The sequence below is a fragment of the Bacillus rossius genome, unplaced genomic scaffold (genome assembly GCF_032445375.1).
Source record: "Bacillus rossius redtenbacheri isolate Brsri unplaced genomic scaffold, Brsri_v3 Brsri_v3_scf89, whole genome shotgun sequence".
In the NCBI taxonomy this organism is placed as follows: Eukaryota; Metazoa; Arthropoda; class Insecta; order Phasmatodea; family Bacillidae; genus Bacillus; species Bacillus rossius.
In genome coordinates, this window is record NW_026963129.1 from 12094 (window position 1) to 25581 (window position 13488).

The window sequence follows — 13488 nt, forward strand, 5'->3', positions numbered from 1 at the left end:
ACGCCCTGACCCCGATGACGTTGACGCTGGTGCAGTCGCGGCTGGTGGGCCCGGCAGCTGACGACGGTGATCACCACGTCCACGGTTGGCTCTGAGGAATGTTACCAGGCATCATCCCATCACGATCTCTGCTCTCAGTGAACTACTGCCTACCATCGCCACTGCTCCGGACCGTCTTCATCTGCGGCCCGGCACCTTCTGCGCCCCGAGTCGCCCCCGGCAGCCCACAGAAGATTCGCCGCCCAACAAGCAGCTGGACCTCTAGGACGGTATCGTCGGAGGGGCCCCGTTTCGTCAGTGTTGAATAAAGATTGTCACCATTCGCCCTTGTGGCCATGTATTCGTGTTCTATGTTGTGTTTTATTTGTGTTCACCTGTATCCGCTTTTTATATTAAAGATGAATTTTTTGGTGGGTAACTCCCTTCAGTGGGAGTTCCCTTTGTAAAAAAAAAAAAAAAAAAAAAAAAAAAAAAAAAAAAAAAAAAAAAAAAAAAAAAAAAAAAAAAAAACTAAAGATTTCCGTGGAGGGGAACATTTGATGAGTCTTTAAACAATTTTTTGTTGTGCCCAGTGTTTACACACTGGGCCGGTTACCGTTAAACCACTGGGCCCGGGGGTGAGGCGGGGAGGGGGAAATCTGAAAAATCGAATTGGACAAGTATCGTTCATGGGAATTTTTTTTTTCTTTTTTCAACTATTACCATGCACAATTACGTACCTTCCTTCCGCACTTTCAAGACGGTGGGGTTGTTCGCCAAGGCACCGTAAACTTGAGACCTACGAATGCATTACATACCATACACAGATGAAAAAAAAAAAAAAAATTACACTTCACTGTACATAATTCTTAACACTACTTCACAACTACTAAGTTGAAATTTTTTCACCGGGACAGCGCGAACGCAGTCCCGACTACCAAAAATTACGCGCCCGAGTTACCCACATTTGGGGTAATCGCAGAGGTCAGCTCAACCGAAGTGCAAGGGAAGAGCCTCACCCTGGGGGAACCCCCTGCTTGATCAGGGTAGCCCCTACGCCAGGTAAGTATGCTGCGCAGTGTTTCGCTTTTCTATTTCACTTGGAGCTCGGACCACCTCATCAACGTGTTTTGAGGTTATGTACTTCTACCTCCGAAACAGCTCTTTCCCCAGACATAACACTCCCGTGCCAGTTCATCACACTACATGACAGTACACACCAACAATGCAAATACAATTTCTTCCTACAACTGCCCGTTTCTACTCGCACCTCGTTTCCTTTGTTTCTGTACCCACGGCGACGGTCGACCGCCGCGTGCATTTGGTTACCCCGTTTGCCGCGTGGCGGCACTTGGTTACACCGTTTGCCGCGTGGCGGCACTCGGGTCGTCGCGTCCGCCTCGGCAAAAAGGCGGGCACCACGGCACAGTCGAGAGGGGAACTTTTTTCCATTAGCAACATACCTAGGGTTTCACGAAATATCGAGTGCCGTGTCCCACGAGGCGATTTTCGGACGATTCGCGGCTTCAGGCTGCACGACCGTACGCTATTTTCACCATTAGTGGTGGTCCGCACATTTTTCCTATATAGTCCGGATTTTCAAAGTTTCAACCGTGCTCTGGTTTCCCTTCAAACGCATAAATCTTTCGCCTTTTACTAAAGATTTCCGTGGAGGGGAACATTTGATGAGTCTTTAAACAATTTTTTGTTGTGCCCAGTGTTTACACACTGGGCCGGTTACCGTTAAACCACTGGGCCCGGGGGTGAGGCGGGGAGGGGGAAATCTGAAAAATCGAATTGGACAAGTATCGTTCATGGGAATTTTTTTTTTCTTTTTTCAACTATTACCATGCACAATTACGTACCTTCCTTCCGCACTTTCAAGACGGTGGGGTTGTTCGCCAAGGCACCGTAAACTTGAGACCTACGAATGCATTACATACCATACACAGATGAAAAAAAAAAAAAAAATTACACTTCACTGTACATAATTCTTAACACTACTTCACAACTACTAAGTTGAAATTTTTTCACCGGGACAGCGCGAACGCAGTCCCGACTACCAAAAATTACGCGCCCGAGTTACCCACATTTGGGGTAATCGCAGAGGTCAGCTCAACCGAAGTGCAAGGGAAGAGCCTCACCCTGGGGGAACCCCCTGCTTGATCAGGGTAGCCCCTACGCCAGGTAAGTATGCTGCGCAGTGTTTCGCTTTTCTATTTCACTTGGAGCTCGGACCACCTCATCAACGTGTTTTGAGGTTATGTACTTCTACCTCCGAAACAGCTCTTTCCCCAGACATAACACTCCCGTGCCAGTTCATCACACTACATGACAGTACACACCAACAATGCAAATACAATTTCTTCCTACAACTGCCCGTTTCTACTCGCACCTCGTTTCCTTTGTTTCTGTACCCACGGCGACGGTCGACCGCCGCGTGCATTTGGTTACCCCGTTTGCCGCGTGGCGGCACTTGGTTACACCGTTTGCCGCGTGGCGGCACTCGGGTCGTCGCGTCCGCCTCGGCAAAAAGGCGGGCACCACGGCACAGTCGAGAGGGGAACTTTTTTCCATTAGCAACATACCTAGGGTTTCACGAAATATCGAGTGCCGTGTCCCACGAGGCGATTTTCGGACGATTCGCGGCTTCAGGCTGCACGACCGTACGCTATTTTCACCATTAGTGGTGGTCCGCACATTTTTCCTATATAGTCCGGATTTTCAAAGTTTCAACCGTGCTCTGGTTTCCCTTCAAACGCATAAATCTTTCGCCTTTTACTAAAGATTTCCGTGGAGGGGAACATTTGATGAGTCTTTAAACAATTTTTTGTTGTGCCCAGTGTTTACACACTGGGCCGGTTACCGTTAAACCACTGGGCCCGGGGGTGAGGCGGGGAGGGGGAAATCTGAAAAATCGAATTGGACAAGTATCGTTCATGGGAATTTTTTTTTTCTTTTTTCAACTATTACCATGCACAATTACGTACCTTCCTTCCGCACTTTCAAGACGGTGGGGTTGTTCGCCAAGGCACCGTAAACTTGAGACCTACGAATGCATTACATACCATACACAGATGAAAAAAAAAAAAAAAATTACACTTCACTGTACATAATTCTTAACACTACTTCACAACTACTAAGTTGAAATTTTTTCACCGGGACAGCGCGAACGCAGTCCCGACTACCAAAAATTACGCGCCCGAGTTACCCACATTTGGGGTAATCGCAGAGGTCAGCTCAACCGAAGTGCAAGGGAAGAGCCTCACCCTGGGGGAACCCCCTGCTTGATCAGGGTAGCCCCTACGCCAGGTAAGTATGCTGCGCAGTGTTTCGCTTTTCTATTTCACTTGGAGCTCGGACCACCTCATCAACGTGTTTTGAGGTTATGTACTTCTACCTCCGAAACAGCTCTTTCCCCAGACATAACACTCCCGTGCCAGTTCATCACACTACATGACAGTACACACCAACAATGCAAATACAATTTCTTCCTACAACTGCCCGTTTCTACTCGCACCTCGTTTCCTTTGTTTCTGTACCCACGGCGACGGTCGACCGCCGCGTGCATTTGGTTACCCCGTTTGCCGCGTGGCGGCACTTGGTTACACCGTTTGCCGCGTGGCGGCACTCGGGTCGTCGCGTCCGCCTCGGCAAAAAGGCGGGCACCACGGCACAGTCGAGAGGGGAACTTTTTTCCATTAGCAACATACCTAGGGTTTCACGAAATATCGAGTGCCGTGTCCCACGAGGCGATTTTCGGACGATTCGCGGCTTCAGGCTGCACGACCGTACGCTATTTTCACCATTAGTGGTGGTCCGCACATTTTTCCTATATAGTCCGGATTTTCAAAGTTTCAACCGTGCTCTGGTTTCCCTTCAAACGCATAAATCTTTCGCCTTTTACTAAAGATTTCCGTGGAGGGGAACATTTGATGAGTCTTTAAACAATTTTTTGTTGTGCCCAGTGTTTACACACTGGGCCGGTTACCGTTAAACCACTGGGCCCGGGGGTGAGGCGGGGAGGGGGAAATCTGAAAAATCGAATTGGACAAGTATCGTTCATGGGAATTTTTTTTTTCTTTTTTCAACTATTACCATGCACAATTACGTACCTTCCTTCCGCACTTTCAAGACGGTGGGGTTGTTCGCCAAGGCACCGTAAACTTGAGACCTACGAATGCATTACATACCATACACAGATGAAAAAAAAAAAAAAAATTACACTTCACTGTACATAATTCTTAACACTACTTCACAACTACTAAGTTGAAATTTTTTCACCGGGACAGCGCGAACGCAGTCCCGACTACCAAAAATTACGCGCCCGAGTTACCCACATTTGGGGTAATCGCAGAGGTCAGCTCAACCGAAGTGCAAGGGAAGAGCCTCACCCTGGGGGAACCCCCTGCTTGATCAGGGTAGCCCCTACGCCAGGTAAGTATGCTGCGCAGTGTTTCGCTTTTCTATTTCACTTGGAGCTCGGACCACCTCATCAACGTGTTTTGAGGTTATGTACTTCTACCTCCGAAACAGCTCTTTCCCCAGACATAACACTCCCGTGCCAGTTCATCACACTACATGACAGTACACACCAACAATGCAAATACAATTTCTTCCTACAACTGCCCGTTTCTACTCGCACCTCGTTTCCTTTGTTTCTGTACCCACGGCGACGGTCGACCGCCGCGTGCATTTGGTTACCCCGTTTGCCGCGTGGCGGCACTTGGTTACACCGTTTGCCGCGTGGCGGCACTCGGGTCGTCGCGTCCGCCTCGGCAAAAAGGCGGGCACCACGGCACAGTCGAGAGGGGAACTTTTTTCCATTAGCAACATACCTAGGGTTTCACGAAATATCGAGTGCCGTGTCCCACGAGGCGATTTTCGGACGATTCGCGGCTTCAGGCTGCACGACCGTACGCTATTTTCACCATTAGTGGTGGTCCGCACATTTTTCCTATATAGTCCGGATTTTCAAAGTTTCAACCGTGCTCTGGTTTCCCTTCAAACGCATAAATCTTTCGCCTTTTACTAAAGATTTCCGTGGAGGGGAACATTTGATGAGTCTTTAAACAATTTTTTGTTGTGCCCAGTGTTTACACACTGGGCCGGTTACCGTTAAACCACTGGGCCCGGGGGTGAGGCGGGGAGGGGGAAATCTGAAAAATCGAATTGGACAAGTATCGTTCATGGGAATTTTTTTTTTCTTTTTTCAACTATTACCATGCACAATTACGTACCTTCCTTCCGCACTTTCAAGACGGTGGGGTTGTTCGCCAAGGCACCGTAAACTTGAGACCTACGAATGCATTACATACCATACACAGATGAAAAAAAAAAAAAAAATTACACTTCACTGTACATAATTCTTAACACTACTTCACAACTACTAAGTTGAAATTTTTTCACCGGGACAGCGCGAACGCAGTCCCGACTACCAAAAATTACGCGCCCGAGTTACCCACATTTGGGGTAATCGCAGAGGTCAGCTCAACCGAAGTGCAAGGGAAGAGCCTCACCCTGGGGGAACCCCCTGCTTGATCAGGGTAGCCCCTACGCCAGGTAAGTATGCTGCGCAGTGTTTCGCTTTTCTATTTCACTTGGAGCTCGGACCACCTCATCAACGTGTTTTGAGGTTATGTACTTCTACCTCCGAAACAGCTCTTTCCCCAGACATAACACTCCCGTGCCAGTTCATCACACTACATGACAGTACACACCAACAATGCAAATACAATTTCTTCCTACAACTGCCCGTTTCTACTCGCACCTCGTTTCCTTTGTTTCTGTACCCACGGCGACGGTCGACCGCCGCGTGCATTTGGTTACCCCGTTTGCCGCGTGGCGGCACTTGGTTACACCGTTTGCCGCGTGGCGGCACTCGGGTCGTCGCGTCCGCCTCGGCAAAAAGGCGGGCACCACGGCACAGTCGAGAGGGGAACTTTTTTCCATTAGCAACATACCTAGGGTTTCACGAAATATCGAGTGCCGTGTCCCACGAGGCGATTTTCGGACGATTCGCGGCTTCAGGCTGCACGACCGTACGCTATTTTCACCATTAGTGGTGGTCCGCACATTTTTCCTATATAGTCCGGATTTTCAAAGTTTCAACCGTGCTCTGGTTTCCCTTCAAAGGCATCAAACTGTTCAGGGGAATTTTTAAAAGCTTTTTGAAGCAAATCTGAGCACTTTTGGCCATTAACTAACTGGTTTCCTTTCAGCAATTTCAGCGAGCCGCCGAGACCTGCTGCTGCTAGTTCCTGAGTCGACCACCAGGAGTGCTCTTGTGTAGATCTAGTTCTTAGATCCTAGATCTTCTTCTTGTGAGTGCTGTGCGCCACCGAGTCGCGGCCTATTGGGGCGGCTGAGGGGGGAGTTTGGAATGGACTCCCTCCCGATGAAGCCAAACCAGGGCGGGGGCGACCTCGGTCAGAGGCCATCGGCCGAGGCCACTTCTTGTGACTCCCGGCAACCAAGTTGTAGCCTATTGGGGAGGCCGAGGGGTGAGTTTGGAATGGACTCTCTCCCGATGACGCCGAACCAGGGCGGGGACGACTTTGGTCCGAGGCCCTCGGCCGAGGCCGGTTCTGGCGATGAGATGACTACTGACAATCGGCCACCCCAGCCACGACAATACTGTGGACCGCATCGCCAGCGCTTGGAGACCATGCAAGTCGGGTCTGGGGAGGCGGGCGCTGCTGGGGTCGGGGGGGTGGCTCCGCCTCCCTCCCCCGCGCCAGCCGGGCTGCGCACCCAGACTGTTTGCATTAAGGTCAGCGAGACGAAACATCTTCACGGCCTGGACGTCTCCACCATCCTCGCTCTGCCTACGACTACCTCTGCTCCAACACCACCAACTGTGACTACTACTACCACCACGGCCTGCATCACTTCACCGATCATGTCTCCTGCGCCTTCTCTTCCGCTGTTGCCGACCGACTCACCGCCTGCCGCCGTTCCTCCTGCTGCGACTGCTACTCCCATGGACACCGGCTTCATCGTTCCCACGAAGACCGTCAAGCGCGCCCACCCCGACCAGCACTCCTCCGACGATGCCGTCCCTACCAGCAACCGCTACGACAGTCTCCTCAGTCTACCGGATACCGACACCGACGACGGCGCTGGGGCTGCCTCCTCGGACCGACCCTTGACTGCCAAGCCCCGCCGCAAGCAGCATGCTAAGCGGCACCGGCCCGACACGCAACCTCCTCCTGTGCCCTTCACCACTCTCCCGGGCCCCTCTTCGACGAGTCCCAGCTCATCTCGTGCTCCACCCCGCCCTCCAGCCTCGCAGCCTCGTGCCTCCTCCTCGGCGGCGCCTCGCCCGCCTACCTCCACTCCTCGCACGCCTCGCATGCCTCCGATCGCCTGCCTTCTCACGCCCACAGCCGGCCCCTTCGCCACTGCACAACGTTTTCAGTCTCTCCTCTCCGGTCCTCTCTCTGTCACCTCCGTCAATGACCGCACCTCCTTTTATACCAGCAACCCTCAGGACCACCAGCTCCTATTTGACGAACTCCAACGCCTCGGATATAAACCCTACACCCATCTCCGCCCCGACGAGCGTGCCGATCGAGTTGTGATCAAGAAACTCCCTCTCTCCACGACGGCTGACGAGGTCACCCAGTCCCTGCTCGACCTGCACCTACCTGTGGCATCTGTGGTGGCCATGCGCACCTCTCCTACTTCAACGACCCGGCCTTTCCTGGTCACTACATCCGGTCTGGGTGAGGCAGCCCCCTTCCTGAAGTTGAAGACATTGGGCTGCTGGGTGGTGGCAGTTGAGAAATACCGCGGCTCGGGGCGCGTACCTCAGTGCTACCGCTGCCAGCGGCCTGGACACCCGTCCTCCCGATGCCACCGGGACCTCGCCTGTTTCAAGTGCGCTGGGCCCCACTGGTCTCGGGACTGCACCTCGACTACCCGACGCTGCACGCTTTGTGACGGGGCCCACTTCGCTACTTCCACTGACTGTCGCGTGATTCAGGCTTACCTGCGCCGACACCCTCAACGACTCACTGACGCCACGACGACTGCCGTGGGGACCGGGCCCTCTGTCCCGTCCCTGTCCGATCCCAAGACGTTTCCTGCTCTCTCCACCAATGCTTGGGCACGCCCTCCCCCCGTTGTACCGGTTGTTCCCCCCTCTGCCACCTCGCACCCTCCTCCTTCCGCTCCTTCTTCTGACTCTCGACCGCTTGCCTCCGACTCAGACTGCTCGTCGCTTTCATCCCTCATTCACGACTTCATTTCATTCATCCGACAGTACCTCCCGCTCATCCGGTCTGTCCTGACGGCACTCTCCCGAGCCCGCACCTCCACCGAGAAGTTCGAAGTGCTCCTCCAGGCCCTTCTGAATTTCTTCGATGGATCCCGCCCCTCCCCTTAGTGTCCTCATCTGGAACGTCTTTTCCCTCCTCCCTAAGCTCCACGACCTTTTGCACCTGCTCCACGAGCGATCGCCCGACGTCGTGTTCCTTTCTGAGACCTGGCTCTCCCCCTCTGCCCCCGTCCTGGTCCCCGGGTATGCGGTCCACCGTGCCGATCGCGATGGTCGGGGCGGGGGGGTGGCGTTACTCGTCCGCAACACCATTTCACATCATCGCCGTCGCATCCCTTCTTCCCCCGCGGCCGAGGCGGTTGCTGTGCGCTTGCACGGCCTCCCGTACTCCCTGACCTTGGTATCCTTGTACCTCCCCCCTCAGTACGCCTTTCCCACGGCCGACGTTGTCGCCCTCGGTCGGCTCGACGCCCACGTCGTGCTGGCCGGGGACTTCAACGCCACCCATCCCTTCTGGGGCTGTGCCGCCGCGAACCGGCGGGGCAGCTCCCTCCGGCAACTCCTTCGGCGTACTCCTCTCTCTCTTTATGCCCCTCCGACCCCGACATTTTTTCCGGCCCAGCTCAACCGGCAACCCAGCATCATCGACTTTGCACTGTCCACGCCCCTCCCCATTCTCTCGGATCTCACCACCATCACCTCCGGCACCTCCGACCACTTGCCTGTTCTTGCCACACTTCACTTTCACCCCCGTTCTAACCCCCACCTCCCCCGCTTCGATTTTCCCAAGGCCGACTGGGGCGGTTTTCAGCGTTCCCTCTCCGCTGCCATAGACCTGTCTGTTCCGTTCGATACCCCTGCCCGCCTTGACGCCAACGTTCTCTCGCTGACCGACGCCATTTCCGCGGCCGCCTCTGCCAACATACCTCTGGTTCCCCCCCGTCCCCTTGTCGACCCATTTCCGCCTTACCTCCGGGACGCCTTGTCCTTGCGCAACCGCTTCCGCGTCCTCTGGCAGGCTAGTCGTTCCCTGCTGCACCGGCGGGTGTACCTGGTGCTGCGGGGGCGCTGCCGGCGATTGGTCGCGGAGTGGAGGGCCCGTCTGGAGACTCGGCGTCTCCAATCCCTCTCTGCTTGCTCCGGCTCCCTCTGGTCTCACGTCCGTCGTCTCCGCTCGGTTCCTACCACCATCCCCCCGCTGACCACCCCCACGGGTGTGGCGGAAACGGCCTCGGAGCGATCCGAGGCGGTGGCCGCCTACCTGGCGACCACCTTCGCATCCGCACCCGGCCCTTCCCTGTCCTCCGAGTCTTCGGACGACGAGGACGGGGCCCGCCTCCTGTCTCGCCACGTCACTTTGCCCCCCCTTCCGGCCACCTTCCCCCTGCCGCTCGTCACGCCTTCCGAGGTCCGCACCCTGCTCGCCCGCCTTCGGCCCCGTTCTGCTCCTGGCCACGACTCTCTGCCCTCCCCCGTGCTCCGTGCCCTACCTCGCAAGGCCCTTGTGTTTCTGACCCGTCTTTTCAACGCAATGTTCCTCCTCTGCCACTTCCCCACCCCCTGGAAAACCGCCGTCGTCTCACCCATCCCCAAACCTGGCAAGCCCCCGTCTCTCCCTTCATCTTTTCGGCCCATCTCGCTTCTTCCTATTCTGTCCAAGGTCGCGGAACGGGCGATCCACCGCCGTCTCCTCTTTCAAGTCACCACCCTGGACCTTCTACCCCGCCACCAGTTCGGTTTCCGCCCCCGCCACTCGACGACCCACGCCATTGCCCGTGTGGAGCACCTGGTGGTCCAGGGATTCGCCAGGCGGCAACACACGGGCATGGTGCTTCTTGACCTCGCCCGTGCTTTCGATTCCGTTCCGCATGCCCAGCTCCTCCAGCGCCTCTCTGCCACCGACCTCTCATCTCATCTCATCCGCCTCCTCTGCTCCTTCCTGGAGGGTCGCACCTTCCGGGTTCGGGTGGAGGGGGTCCTCTCCGGCCCCCGCCCCATCTCCGCCGGCGTCCCCCAGGGCGCCATTCTCTCACCGCTACTTTTTACCCTCCACATCTCTGATCTCAAGCCCCCTCCCGGCACCTATCTTGTCCAGTACGCCGATGATACCTGTCTCCTGGCCTCTTCAGTTTCCGAGCGGCTGCTCTGCGACCGTCTCGGCCGCGGCCTCACTTCCCTCAACAATCAGTTCCTCGCGCATGGCATCGGGCTCAATCACTCTAAATCACGATCCATCCTCTTCTCCCGACTTCATCCACACCACGACCACCCGCCAGTCATCTCCACCGTAGCCATCCCCTGGTCGCCTCGCATCCGTTATCTGGGGGTCACCCTAGACAATACCTTTACTTTTCTGCCGCACCTCGACTCAATCCGCACCAAGTCCCGTGCCGTCATGGCTCAGCTGGCCACCATACTCAGACCGACATCCGGCACCCCTCTCGACGTTCGTGTGACTGCCTACCGTTCCTTTGTTCTTCCCCACTTCCTCTACGCGTGCCCGGCTTGGGTCCACTCCTCTCTGTACAACCTCCGTCCGATCACCCGGTCCTACTTTCTCGGTGCCCGCCTCCTGCTCGGTCTCCCTCGCGCCACCTTACGACAGACCCTCCTGGACCAGACTGGGCTCCCGCACTTACACGAGCTGCTCTGCAAGGTGACTAAGAAGTTTCTCCGCCACTGCCGGCGTTCTGACAACCCCCTGATCCGACTCCTTGCAGAGCCCCTGCCTGACGCTCCTCACCCCCGCCGACCGCTCTTTACCTACGATCATTTGAGACGCCCTGACCCTGATGACGTTGACGCTGGTGCAGTCGCGGCTGGTGGGCCCGGCAGCTGACGACGGTGATCACCACGTCCACGGTTGGCTCTGAGGAATGTTACCAGGCATCATCCCATCAAGATCTCTGCTCTCAGTGAACTACTGCCTAACATCGCCACTGCTCCGGACCGTCTTCATCTGCGGCCCGGCACCTTCTGCGCCCCGAGTCGCCCCCGGCAGCCCACAGAAGATTCGCCGCCCAACAAGCAGCTGGACCTCTAGGACGGTATCGTCGGAGGGGCCCCGTTTCGTCAGTGTTGAATAAAGATTGTCACCATTCGCCCTTGTGGCCATGTATTCGTGTTCTATGTTGTGTTTTATTTGTGTTCACCTGTATCCGCTTTTTATATTAAAGATGAATTTTTAAAAAAAAAAAAAAAAAAAAAAAAAAAAAAAAAAAAAAAAAAAAAAAAAAAAAAAAAAAAAAAAAAAAAAAAACTAAAGATTTCCGTGGAGGGGAACATTTGATGAGTCTTTAAACAATTTTTTGTTGTGCCCAGTGTTTACACACTGGGCCGGTTACCGTTAAACCACTGGGCCCGGGGGTGAGGCGGGGAGGGGGAAATCTGAAAAATCGAATTGGACAAGTATCGTTCATGGGAATTTTTTTTTTCTTTTTTCAACTATTACCATGCACAATTACGTACCTTCCTTCCGCACTTTCAAGACGGTGGGGTTGTTCGCCAAGGCACCGTAAACTTGAGACCTACGAATGCATTACATACCATACACAGATGAAAAAAAAAAAAAAAATTACACTTCACTGTACATAATTCTTAACACTACTTCACAACTACTAAGTTGAAATTTTTTCACCGGGACAGCGCGAACGCAGTCCCGACTACCAAAAATTACGCGCCCGAGTTACCCACATTTGGGGTAATCGCAGAGGTCAGCTCAACCGAAGTGCAAGGGAAGAGCCTCACCCTGGGGGAACCCCCTGCTTGATCAGGGTAGCCCCTACGCCAGGTAAGTATGCTGCGCAGTGTTTCGCTTTTCTATTTCACTTGGAGCTCGGACCACCTCATCAACGTGTTTTGAGGTTATGTACTTCTACCTCCGAAACAGCTCTTTCCCCAGACATAACACTCCCGTGCCAGTTCATCACACTACATGACAGTACACACCAACAATGCAAATACAATTTCTTCCTACAACTGCCCGTTTCTACTCGCACCTCGTTTCCTTTGTTTCTGTACCCACGGCGACGGTCGACCGCCGCGTGCATTTGGTTACCCCGTTTGCCGCGTGGCGGTACTTGGTTACACCGTTTGCCGCGTGGCGGCACTCGGGTCGTCGCGTCCGCCTCGGCAAAAAGGCGGGCACCACGGCACAGTCGAGAGGGGAACTTTTTTCCATTAGCAACATACCTAGGGTTTCACGAAATATCGAGTGCCGTGTCCCACGAGGCGATTTTCGGACGATTCGCGGCTTCAGGCTGCACGACCGTACGCTATTTTCACCATTAGTGGTGGTCCGCACATTTTTCCTATATAGTCCGGATTTTCAAAGTTTCAACCGTGCTCTGGTTTCCCTTCAAACGCATAAATCTTTCGCCTTTTACTAAAGATTTCCGTGGAGGGGAACATTTGATGAGTCTTTAAACAATTTTTTGTTGTGCCCAGTGTTTACACACTGGGCCGGTTACCGTTAAACCACTGGGCCCGGGGGTGAGGCGGGGAGGGGGAAATCTGAAAAATCGAATTGGACAAGTATCGTTCATGGGAATTTTTTTTTTCTTTTTTCAACTATTACCATGCACAATTACGTACCTTCCTTCCGCACTTTCAAGACGGTGGGGTTGTTCGCCAAGGCACCGTAAACTTGAGACCTACGAATGCATTACATACCATACACAGATGAAAAAAAAAAAAAAAATTACACTTCACTGTACATAATTCTTAACACTACTTCACAACTACTAAGTTGAAATTTTTTCACCGGGACAGCGCGAACGCAGTCCCGACTACCAAAAATTACGCGCCCGAGTTACCCACATTTGGGGTAATCGCAGAGGTCAGCTCAACCGAAGTGCAAGGGAAGAGCCTCACCCTGGGGGAACCCCCTGCTTGATCAGGGTAGCCCCTACGCCAGGTAAGTATGCTGCGCAGTGTTTCGCTTTTCTATTTCACTTGGAGCTCGGACCACCTCATCAACGTGTTTTGAGGTTATGTACTTCTACCTCCGAAACAGCTCTTTCCCCAGACATAACACTCCCGTGCCAGTTCATCACACTACATGACAGTACACACCAACAATGCAAATACAATTTCTTCCTACAACTGCCCGTTTCTACTCGCACCTCGTTTCCTTTGTTTCTGTACCCACGGCGACGGTCGACCGCCGCGTGCATTTGGTTACCCCGTTTGCCGCGTGGCGGCACTTGGTTACACCGTTTGCCGCGTGG

General features: G+C 53.9%; 12 non-coding genes across 12 annotated transcripts; 5 read left to right on the plus strand and 7 right to left on the minus strand.

Moving 5' to 3' along the window:
* Positions 1–886: 886 nt before the first annotated feature.
* Positions 887–1049, minus strand: LOC134545812 (U1 spliceosomal RNA). The gene has a single exon (XR_010078810.1). It is a non-coding gene; the product is annotated as a U1 spliceosomal RNA (small nuclear RNA).
* A 543-nt stretch (positions 1050–1592) lies between these two features.
* Positions 1593–1712, plus strand: LOC134545830 (U5 spliceosomal RNA). Its single transcript, XR_010078826.1, has one exon. It is a non-coding gene; the product is annotated as a U5 spliceosomal RNA (small nuclear RNA).
* A 299-nt stretch (positions 1713–2011) lies between these two features.
* LOC134545824 (U1 spliceosomal RNA) lies at positions 2012–2174 on the minus strand. Its single transcript, XR_010078820.1, has one exon. It is a non-coding gene; the product is annotated as a U1 spliceosomal RNA (small nuclear RNA).
* Positions 2175–2717: 543 nt separating this feature from the next.
* Positions 2718–2837, plus strand: LOC134545831 (U5 spliceosomal RNA). The gene has a single exon (XR_010078827.1). It is a non-coding gene; the product is annotated as a U5 spliceosomal RNA (small nuclear RNA).
* A 299-nt stretch (positions 2838–3136) lies between these two features.
* Positions 3137–3299, minus strand: LOC134545835 (U1 spliceosomal RNA). Its single transcript, XR_010078831.1, has one exon. It is a non-coding gene; the product is annotated as a U1 spliceosomal RNA (small nuclear RNA).
* A 543-nt stretch (positions 3300–3842) lies between these two features.
* Positions 3843–3962, plus strand: LOC134545832 (U5 spliceosomal RNA). The gene has a single exon (XR_010078828.1). It is a non-coding gene; the product is annotated as a U5 spliceosomal RNA (small nuclear RNA).
* Positions 3963–4261: 299 nt separating this feature from the next.
* On the minus strand, positions 4262–4424 carry LOC134545846 (U1 spliceosomal RNA). The gene has a single exon (XR_010078842.1). It is a non-coding gene; the product is annotated as a U1 spliceosomal RNA (small nuclear RNA).
* A 543-nt stretch (positions 4425–4967) lies between these two features.
* LOC134545833 (U5 spliceosomal RNA) lies at positions 4968–5087 on the plus strand. The gene has a single exon (XR_010078829.1). It is a non-coding gene; the product is annotated as a U5 spliceosomal RNA (small nuclear RNA).
* Positions 5088–5386: 299 nt separating this feature from the next.
* Positions 5387–5549, minus strand: LOC134545859 (U1 spliceosomal RNA). Its single transcript, XR_010078854.1, has one exon. It is a non-coding gene; the product is annotated as a U1 spliceosomal RNA (small nuclear RNA).
* A 6346-nt stretch (positions 5550–11895) lies between these two features.
* LOC134545870 (U1 spliceosomal RNA) lies at positions 11896–12058 on the minus strand. The gene has a single exon (XR_010078865.1). It is a non-coding gene; the product is annotated as a U1 spliceosomal RNA (small nuclear RNA).
* Positions 12059–12601: 543 nt separating this feature from the next.
* On the plus strand, positions 12602–12721 carry LOC134545834 (U5 spliceosomal RNA). Its single transcript, XR_010078830.1, has one exon. It is a non-coding gene; the product is annotated as a U5 spliceosomal RNA (small nuclear RNA).
* Positions 12722–13020: 299 nt separating this feature from the next.
* On the minus strand, positions 13021–13183 carry LOC134545882 (U1 spliceosomal RNA). The gene has a single exon (XR_010078876.1). It is a non-coding gene; the product is annotated as a U1 spliceosomal RNA (small nuclear RNA).
* Between the last annotated feature and the right edge of the window lie 305 nt (positions 13184–13488).